Below are 10000 nucleotides of genomic sequence, written 5' to 3'. Positions count from 1 at the left end.
CACTTCCCCGCTTTGGTCTGCCTCCTCCCCCCTGCCAGATCAATGTGAATGAGAAGAGGAAGAGCTCTAAGAGAGACGTTGATCGGCGGGGGGGGGAGGGGGGGGGCGATGTGGGCGTCTCGTTGTCGACGGCGCCTTCGGCTTGACTGACAGGAGCGGTGACACCACCTCTCAGCTTCCCTCTGATCCGACGGAAAAAGGTTCAGCCTTTGAATTCCTTGGAAGTTCGACGCCTCGCCGGGGCGAACGCTCCCCCTCCCGCTACGCCCCGGCTTCCGTGGAGACATGAAAGCGCGTTCGGCTCGTCGACAACGCCGGGGAGACGCCGAACGACTGCCTTCCCACTCTGTTTTTCTTTTAAAAGGTTTCCTTTCGCTTTAAGGGGGAGCGAGGACTCCTCAGAACGGCCCTGCTTAATATAGGGCACCTAGTTATCGACTCTCGTGAAGGGTATCGGGGACTGCGATTCGACAGACACACTGTCGACACTCGGTCTTCGGCTTGTCTCCGTAGAGGAACGGTATGCTCTCAATTAAGAATCAATTAAGAAAATTACCCTTACAAGTTGTTTATGAAACCCTCTATCTTAGGGCAGTCTTTAGCGTAGTGGTTAAGGTACACGACTTGGACCTGCGAGGTCGGTGGTTTGATCTCCGGTGTAGCCACGATAAGATCCACACCACCGTTGGGCCCTTGAGCAAGCCTATAACCCCTGCATTGCTCCAGGGGAGATTGTCTCCTCTTTAGTGTAATCAACTGCAAGTCGCTTTGGATAAAAGCAGCAGCTAAATGACATGTAATGTAAAAGTTTCAAAAGCTCCCAGAAAAATAACTGTTTTGCCTGACAAAGAACCCTTGAACTAGATTAGGGTTCTTCTATGGAGTCAAAAGGTTTCTTTTTCTCCTGCGTGTACTGCAAGCTGCAAGAGTGTGTGTTTGCTTTCAGGAGATATTAAGCAATTGTGTCTATGTTACAAAAAGGCTATTTGCAAGATATTGCTTGTATATGAAACTCTAAATGCCATTCACGAGCCCCAGCTACACACCCTGGCGGTGTTTTACAGGGCTCGTATAAAAGGTCCGCTTGTGACTGTGTCAGTTGCACAGTCACACTTATAACCTTGCCCGGGGTATGGGGGCGACGTTTCGAGAATGCCAAGGGGCCCGAGAGTGACGCCTGACCCCAGAGGTACGCCCTCCCCGGCCGAACCTTCAGGAGCACCCCTCACACCTGGTCCTCGCAAAAAAAAAAAGCCCTTGAATTGGTGAGCGCTAAATCTCCCGATCTGTTACTGTATCCAAGGGGGGTGGGGGTGGGGGGGGGGGGGGGGGGGGGGGGGGGGGGGGCTCTCCCTCTGCGAGTGGCTGTCGAACGGCACTGCTGCCAAGAGTCAAAAGGCGGCAATAAAAACTACAAACAATTAGCCCCCCGCTTGAAATTCCCTCTCGGAGCCAAACCGGGAGAGGGGTCCTCGTATCCGTGACAACAAGCACGTTTTCCCGAACAGGTTCCTTAGCAGCGTAAAGGTTGGGAAGAAAAAAGGCTTTTTTTTCTTCTTTTCTCCTCCTCCATTCTCTCCTTCATCTCTTCCTCTCTTTTTCCTCTTCAAACGTCTCCTACTGTCCCCCCCCCGGCCTGCGTCTCGTCCGGCGCGGTGAATAAAAGCGGCTGACGAGCCCCGTTATCCGTTAACGGCCGGGGTTCGGTTCCGAGTTTCAGGTGCCTGCTTGTTTTACGGCCTCTGGGCCTGATTTGGGCCGCACGGAACAACTCCCCGCACAAAAGAGCCTTTTCTCGTCTCGTGACTGGACACGGAGAAATAGTTTCGCTGTGTAGCGACCTGTTTCACCGCTTAGACGAGGCTTTGTATTTGGGGCAAAATGAGGTTGGACTGGGTTGGGCTGAGGGCTTGGCTCGCCCGGACGGGGCAGTCGTTGTTGCGTTGGGGCAGTTGTGTGTAACAGGTGCATCTGGCAGATGCGCCCTGTTATCAACTGGAATGTCTGGTTCTTATTTGACAGCTCCCATCTGGACAATGTAATGGATAATAGCCGGTCTTATTCTGCCCACACTGTGAACTTGCCATTGTATGTTCTGAGCCTGAACATACTCGTGAGAAAAGAAGTTAGCTGAATCCGGTCGTTTATGGGTCCTCCGTTGCTCCAGGGGGGATTGTCCCCTGCTTAGTCTAATCAACTGTCAGTATTAGTCAGATTTACTTCTTTGATGCAATCTAAATCGCTGTAAAGCATGGCTTCTGGCTTAAAACCCATAAGGTGTTCAGACACTTTGGAAAACAGCTTACAGTGTATATCAGATCATGTGAATATTAGTGTATATCAGATCATGTGCATATTAGTGTGTATCAGATCATGTGTATATCAGCGTATATCAGATCATGTGTATATTAGTGTATATCAGATCATGTGTATATCAGCATATATCAGATCATGTGTATATTAGTGTATATCAGATCATGTGTATATTAGTGTATAGCAGATCATGTGTATATCAGTGGATATCAGATCGTGTGTATAGTAGTGTATATCAGATCATGTGTATATCAGTGTATATCAGATCATGTGTATATTAGTGTATATCAGATCATGTGTATTTCAGTGGATATCGGATCGTGTGTATATCAGTGTATATCAGATCATGTGTATATCAGTGTATATCAGATCATGTGTATATCAGTGTATATCAGATCATGCACCTTCAGTCACTTTGAGCCACAAACACGTCTTGGTCTGGTGAGAGATCAGTTCCCTCCCTTCCACAGTGGTTCCCTGAGACCCATCCTGCGCTTCTTGTTTTAGGAGTATTTTTAATCTCACGGTGCTGTCATCTGACTCCCCGTTTACAGGCAAACCCATAACACACACTTCTGAGCATGTGAAAAAAAACCGTGATTACTGGTTTTTTTTTTTCTTTTCTTCATTCCTTTCCCCAAAACTTTCACCGCAAGTTTGAAAAGCGGCAGGTTGCAGCGATTGCACCTAGCGGAGGTATTACTGCAGTGTTGATGATATGAACTTCAGGTGATACAAACCGCTGAAAGACAAGTTGCGATGAGCATTCATAGCAATTAAAGCAGCAACACCGCTACAGGGTGCAGCCCTAAGGTACATGAGTGGGACCCAGAAGGTCGGTGGTTCAAGTCACAGTGTGTTCACAATAAGATCTGCACAGCCGTCGGGCCCTTGAGCAAGGCCCCTTAACCCCGCATCACTCCAGCTAAAAGGCAAATTACCGATCTATTCTAAAATTCCCGTGGACAGCCGGAATCTCAGGGAAAGCTTCCGGAAGCCTCTTTATTCGGGACTTCGAGAAGCAGCGGCATCCTGTGAGAAGGGTCTGCTGCAGTCAGCCCGGCGAATCGTCATTAACGGATTTTTTAAAAAACGCGACGTTTCTGAAGCCCGCGGGCCCTTAACGAACGGCTGCGTGAAACGAGGGCGTACAGGTCTGACACGAAACGCTGGGGCGGGGGCCCGGAATGAGCCCCCCCCCCCTCTCTCGGAACGCGGGGCGACGTGTGTCATGCCGCTGTTCACACGCGTTATCCGCGGCGCTGCCGGCTTGTCACCGGGACGCGGAGCGGCGCCTCTTCCCCGACGCGGGCGAGACCGATTACCCGCTCCCCCCGCCGCAGAGAGACGGCCCCCGGAGGACGCGCCGCGCGTCGGGAGACGGATCCTGGGCGCCGGAGATAAGAGCGGTCTCCGGGGAAGAGGCCCTTCAGACCTGCGGAAGGAGAACGTCTCGCACCTCTCTCTCCCCCCGCCCTCACAAAGTCAGACCAGGGGCACGCACTCCCACTCTCTTCACATCCACTCTGTCTTTCACGCTGCTCACTCGAGGTCACTGGAGCTGGGTTTTTGCGTCTACGCTCGTCTCTTCCTTGGTGAGATCGTCTCTCTCTCCCTCTCTCTCCCTCTCTCTCTCTCCCTCTCTCTCTCTCTCTCTCTATCCCTCTCTATCCCTCTCTCTCTCTCTCCCTCTCTCTCAGGCTGTTGCTACGGTGTGTCACTTGCGTCTGGGACGGACGGATACGCCGAAGCGCTCGGGGAAGGAGTGATCTCCGCGGAAGGGAGCGTTAAACCCGAGTCGGATTTACCGATTGACCGGATATCGGCCGGTCTGAGGCCGGCGGGGGGGGAGGCTGCCCTTAACCCGGGGAACGTCACAGCGTTCCGGTTCCACGGTCGTGTTCGTAATCGCGTCATTTCGTGAGTAATCGCGCCGACACACTCTGCTTTGGGGTCGACTCAGAGAGAGCGTCCCCGAAATGAAACAGCTGGAGCAGGTCAGGTCGGCCGCCGGAAAAATGAAAAACCATGAGTAATCTCAGCCCAAAAGAAGAAGAAAAACAGCGTAACCATCGACGAGAAAACGCCAGCCAGGACTGACCTGTTGTGCGAGCCTAGAAATCCTCCATCCCACCAAGAATGATTTCAGCCCACCGCCCCGTGTTTGGGCTCACGGAGCGGGGCAACTTTGGGTTCTCACGGCGCTGGCGTGTTGTCACGGCGACCTCCCAGGCTGAGCCGGTTCTGCGGTGGAACGGCGAATACGCCAAACAGAGGTGCTCTTCCACCCCCCCCGCCCCCCTCTTCATGCTGCAGCGCGTTGCATTGCGCATTACTATTAAATCTTTTCCAAACACCCCCGTAGAAATAACCGCAAAAAAGACACCTCTTCTTCGCCCCAGCCACGGGTGTGTGATGTCACCGCCACTTTAATACACGCTCTCCGAAATCTCCAAAGTGACGGGCGGAGGTTTTGTTCTTCAAGGAACACATTTTCCAAAATGTACCCTGAAACCGCGGTGGCGTTTTCTTTGGGTTCAAACGAGTCAAATCAGCCAAAAAGGTATAAATTACAGTTGTTATATGTCACTGCTTAGGGGTACAGTTCTATGCACCTGTAAGGTACTGCCCTAGCGATAAGCATGTGTAAAGAGCCTGGGGCACTTTCTGTACCTTTATTTCTGCGAGCGCACCTGTTTGTGTGAACCTGGCTGATAACAGAGGTCATTACCTGAGCAGGTATGAGAGAGAGAGAGAGAGAGAGAGAGAGCAAGAGACAGCCAAAGACATGTGTGTCCTTACAGTGGGTCTTCTGAGGATACAGGGACCAATTGGGTAATAAAAAAACCCTCTGGGGTGTGCTCTGTGTAGGGGCTGAGGAGGACCGTACGTTCCTGACGAAAGTTCTGGCTCCGACATCAGAGAAATTAACCCCGACTTCTCCGTAAGCTAGTGTTTAAAAAAAAAAACACTTTCTTAAACAACAGCTCAACCCCCCCACCCCCCCTCACACACACACACAAATGCTAAAGTCTCCCGAGCAAAGCTCTGCCAGACTATCGCGGTTTCCATCTTTTACAGTTTTCCTTCTAAGGGAAACGGAGCAGCAAAGGTTGGATTCCTGGCAAGTGACTCCAGATGTTGTTGGCAGAGAGTGTCGGCCGCCTCGTCCAAGCGCAATAACCGACCCCGCGGGGATTCTGTGGATCGTTCCTCACCGAGGAGGGGAGGGGGGGTGGTGGAAGGGGAGGGAGGGAGGAAGCTTATTCCCCTTTGCGTGTCCCGCTAAAAGGCTGCCAATACTTTTTTTTTTTTTCGTTTTTTTTTTTTGAAGACCTGCTTGGGCATGCAGCGGGATATGGTGCAGACAGCCAGCCGGGCAACCAGTTGCTGAAGCTGGGTGCGTCCTCCTCCTCCCCAAAATCCTCTCCGCCTCGCCCCCCCACCCCCCTCTGACAAGGCATCTGGCCACGATGAGGCTTCGGGCGTTGCCTCATTCCGCGCATAAACGCTTATGGAAAAAAAAAAACTTCACAGAATAGCGGGACCGCTGCCTGCTGAAGGCACTTAACTGTATTATGTGGGCGCTACTTCAACACCCCCCCCTCCAAGCACACACACACACACACACACACACCCCAACTCCTGTACAGACAGACCCTGGGGAGAACTAGAGTGCGCCAACCGATTAAAGGCGGGGAGACCTGGTGTGATAAGAATCTAAACACAGAAGTGATTAGCAGAGATCATACACACTCCCAGCACGTGACCGAGGGCTTTCCTTCGCGACGCGGGGGACGGGGAAAGCGCGTTGCTATGACCGAAAAAGAGTGAACATCGCTTATATTTTACCCTCAACAAAACTATCAGACGTGCAGCAGCCTACCAGTAGGGGACAACGAAAACCTATTTATTTTATGTTACGAGGAAGTGTCATTGTCTCTTGACGCGACAGCCTCCTTGATTGGTAGGCTACACTGAGCTCAGCCTTGTAGCCGCAAGCGCCCACCTATCTACGGGATTACACTGAAGGAGTCGGTTATGGGCTACTTGCCTGTGCATGTCAAAACTTGACACATATTGACAAAGAACTCCTGACACCGAGAAGAACATGTTGTTACAGCTACTTAAGCAGTGGGCGATCACCTGCGAATCGAAAAGGTAGCCTTTGTGTGCCTGACAAACTGGTTTTGATAAGATATAATTCCTCAAACTGTTCATCTAAATTAAACTGTGGTTTGCAGCCGTACAGCCATTAGCCTATATTGCAGGCACGGATTTATAATGCCTACCCTACACCGTAACTGGCCTAAATAATATATTTCACTTCACGGTCACTTGCACTGAGTGGCCTAATGATTTACGGATCGCTGTAATTTCACATTTCAACTTGCATCCTCGAATTATACTTGTTAAACCGTGGCGTAGACAACTTGATTAATTAGAATTAAATTGGCGTATTCGTCGCACCTCCACAGACATCGCAGACATAACCACAATTTTACGCAAATTGTCTCCACCTCATTAACCTGCTGCCGCGCTGGTGAAACTGAAATATTACCATATAAAACCGATACGTTCTGCTGCGACGTCGCGTTAGACCACCACATAACAACCCCCGACTGGAGATTCTCTGTTCGCGGAGAAATCCGTATTAGGAAGTGTTTGTTTTCCCGCAAGTTTTAAACGAAACCGTAGGTCCACATGTCCACTACAGAGTCCACAGGTAGGACACCTTATCAGGTGGCGTCGCACATGCACGTTTATTGTCCATTCACGCACATGATTACCTACCTTGAATTGAGTTGATGTACTTGCGTCCGTTTATTTTCTTTCTTTTGAAAAATATAATCGTCTTCCTGAGTCCCTTTCTAAGAGAACACTTGCTATTTTATCTCTTCTTCTATTACACCAAACTATATCAATAAGTGTTTGTCCGGACGAAAGGATACCGTTGGCTACCCTTAACACTTATTTCTCCAATAGCCTTCACGGCTCGCAATATAAGACCATACTCAAAATACAAGTCAAATACAACGGGCGCTGGATCAATTCTATTGCACATTTAACAGTGCTTATTTGTCCGTCACCGAGGTCACGCGTCCACTGTGTCCGAGGTTCCTTCAGTAACGGAACGCGGTGGGTAGGTAGGCTGCCGTCACTTTTCTTGATGGTGTTATGATCTGAACAAAGCCCTCGAAATCATCGCACGGTGTGTTGGTTTCGTCCATTGAGCCTCGTTTCCCCCCTAGACAGAAAGACTCCGCTGGCAATCCGCAGGCGAAAGGTGCGACGACGCCGCTGCGGCTCCGTCGGTCGGAATGATAGTTGTGCACGTCTGGAGAAAAGACGAGCGTCGCCCCTCATCCCTCGCTGCAGTCAAAGCACTTTTTTCAAATCAGCTCCGTTCCGTACCAGCGGCAATCCCTAGCTGGACTGCTTACAGACTGGAGATGGATTTTACGTGTGACCGACAAAGGGAGGAGGGGAGGGAACGAGCGCGAGCATCTGTTCCCCATTTCCCTTTTGATCCAGTGTCGAGTCGTATTTTCCAGCGTTTCTCCAGAATGCATTCTGTTCTGCGCTTCCTATTTAGAGTAGCGTTTGGGAGGTATGCCAATTCCTTCTCCCGATTCCTTTTTTTTCTCCTTCATTCCCTCTCGCTTTCTGTCTTGCTCGCTGCAAGTTCCAAAAACACACCCTGCAGTCAGGGACAGACATTAAAATATCTGGGCCAAAAGTGTATATATTTTTTTCTTCTTGGAAGCCACCTATTCATCAAGTGAAACGTCACTTATTACTTTTCCACACGGAAGAAGAGTCGGGGGTGGAGGGTTCTCCCGGGGGGTCTGAAAGTTAAACGTCCCGTGTCAAGTGCGAACATTATCGATCAACATCATGAAGATAACGTGATACGAGCCACCTAATCAGAATAAATAGCCAACTCACTGTGTTTAGTCAGCTTCTAAAGGAACCACGACTGTCTGAAAAAAGGCTAGTGAGAAAGTATAGGATGTAGACTACAACGCACTGCCGAGTATCTATCTAGCTAAAATATTCCATCCATCCAGCCATCCACCCGTCCGTTCATCCATAGCTATCGATCCATCCAGACCGGTACCTGCATTTTCTAGGGCTTTTGTGACCGATTGCATAATTGGGGCGATTAAGCAACTTTATTTGCCGTCAACACAACCAGCTAAGCGCAATAATAAAGGCAACAATATATACTACTATTTTTCATTGTAATATAAATTATATAATTATATAATTTCAATATACTATATTTAGAACATCGACAATATATATATACACACATATTAAAACGAGCCGAATTATATTTCTATTGAATGTGTAGTCGTAATTAGAAAGAGTGTTTGATTTCCTTTGTTGTGTGTTACTCTGGCGCCATCTGTTGTTCACATGGTGATGGTACAAGGGAAACCATATCTTGTGGCGAAACCGTTTGTACGCATTTATCCCGATAATTGATTGAGCCGAGAAGCTGATGAAATACATCAAATTGTCTTTGAAATTGTTACAATTGCACTTTTCTGGAATCAACTTTTTTGACCACCCTGTAGGTTTACACTCCAACCCTAAAAAAATCATAGCATATTCAACAGCTAGAGATTTCTTTGAGCTGGCAATTAGTCAAATCAAAGTGAGCCAAATTTGGGCTGAAATGAAAATCTACAGAACAGTAGATCTCAGGAACAGGGTTGGGCAGCCCTGATCTAGCTGTTGAGTGAGGTGTGCTTTGTTAGGGTTGGAGTGAAAACCTACAGGACGGTAGATCTCCAGGAACAGGGTTGAGTATGCCTGGTGTACTATATTTCTGCTATTGTCTGGTTGAATTCTTACACTAAAAGCTGCACAATCACTGATGCTGGCGATGCGTGATTGTTTGTGCCAGACGGGCTGGTTCGAGTATTCCTGATAAACAGAAAACATCCCCGTTCTTCAGTGGCCTTCCCAGTCACCGGATCTGAATCCAATAGAACGCGTTTGGGCTGTGGCGGAACGGGAGATTCGCAGCATGAATGTGCAGCCGACAAATCTGCAGAAACTTTGTGGTGCAAACCATATCAACATGGACCAGATTCTCAGAGGAATGTTTTCGACCGTCTTGTGGAACCCATACTGGAGGTATTTGAGAGCAAAGGGAGGCCCTACCCGGTATTAGTATAGCGTTCCTGATAAAGTGCCCAGTGAGTGCACGTGTCAGGTTGGGTGTGCTCCTGCCGTTTTTCCCTGACGGTGTCACGGCCGGTTGCGGAACGTGGGGCGCATCCGGTCCAATCAGAACGGGCCGGTTGTCAGCCCCTGGGCTGGTTCTGGTGTGCTTCTCTGAGGCAGCAGATATTCGTCAGCGCCCCCCCCCGTGGTCCTGTGCAGAAGCCGGTGTGCCGTCGGCCTGCCTGCCGCTGCCAGTGTTTGTTTGGCCTGTCGTCACGGAGTGCAGCCGTGCACAGAAAATGGCCGCCGGGCGCTCCGACTGCGTGCGCTCGATGGGTGTCGCCCCCCATCACACGCCACCCCCACAGAGACCGGGCCAGCTCCAGACAAAGCCGTTACGTAAAGTTCCCCTCCAACATAAATCAGGCCCAGATACCCACCGCCTCAGATCTCCGGGGTCTTTATTGTTTCGGAGGAACGCACGGCGGAGCGCCTCATCCCACCGACT

The 10000-nt window shown here is 50.0% G+C and overlaps 2 protein-coding genes across 2 annotated transcripts in view; both read right to left on the bottom strand.

Annotated features, from left to right (window-relative positions):
* LOC133138111 (SERTA domain-containing protein 4-like) overlaps positions 1–7983 on the bottom strand; it is a 28243-nt gene extending 20260 nt beyond the window's left edge. The window contains exon 1 of the mRNA XM_061256582.1: positions 7108–7983. The gene's annotated coding sequence lies outside the window, so the exon portion shown is untranslated. The remainder of the gene's footprint in view (positions 1–7107) is intronic.
* Positions 7984–9063: 1080 nt separating this feature from the next.
* The window catches only part of vsig10l (V-set and immunoglobulin domain containing 10 like), a 145631-nt gene continuing 144694 nt past the window's right edge, over positions 9064–10000 (bottom strand). Inside the window, exon 13 of the mRNA XM_061253818.1 lies at positions 9064–9094. The gene's annotated coding sequence lies outside the window, so the exon portion shown is untranslated. The remainder of the gene's footprint in view (positions 9095–10000) is intronic.

The sequence above is a fragment of the Conger conger genome, chromosome 1 (assembly GCF_963514075.1).
Source record: "Conger conger chromosome 1, fConCon1.1, whole genome shotgun sequence".
NCBI lineage: Eukaryota > Metazoa > Chordata > Actinopteri > Anguilliformes > Congridae > Conger > Conger conger.
The sequence above is the reverse complement of the archived record's forward strand: the minus strand, read 5'-3'. Positions and strand labels throughout refer to the sequence as shown.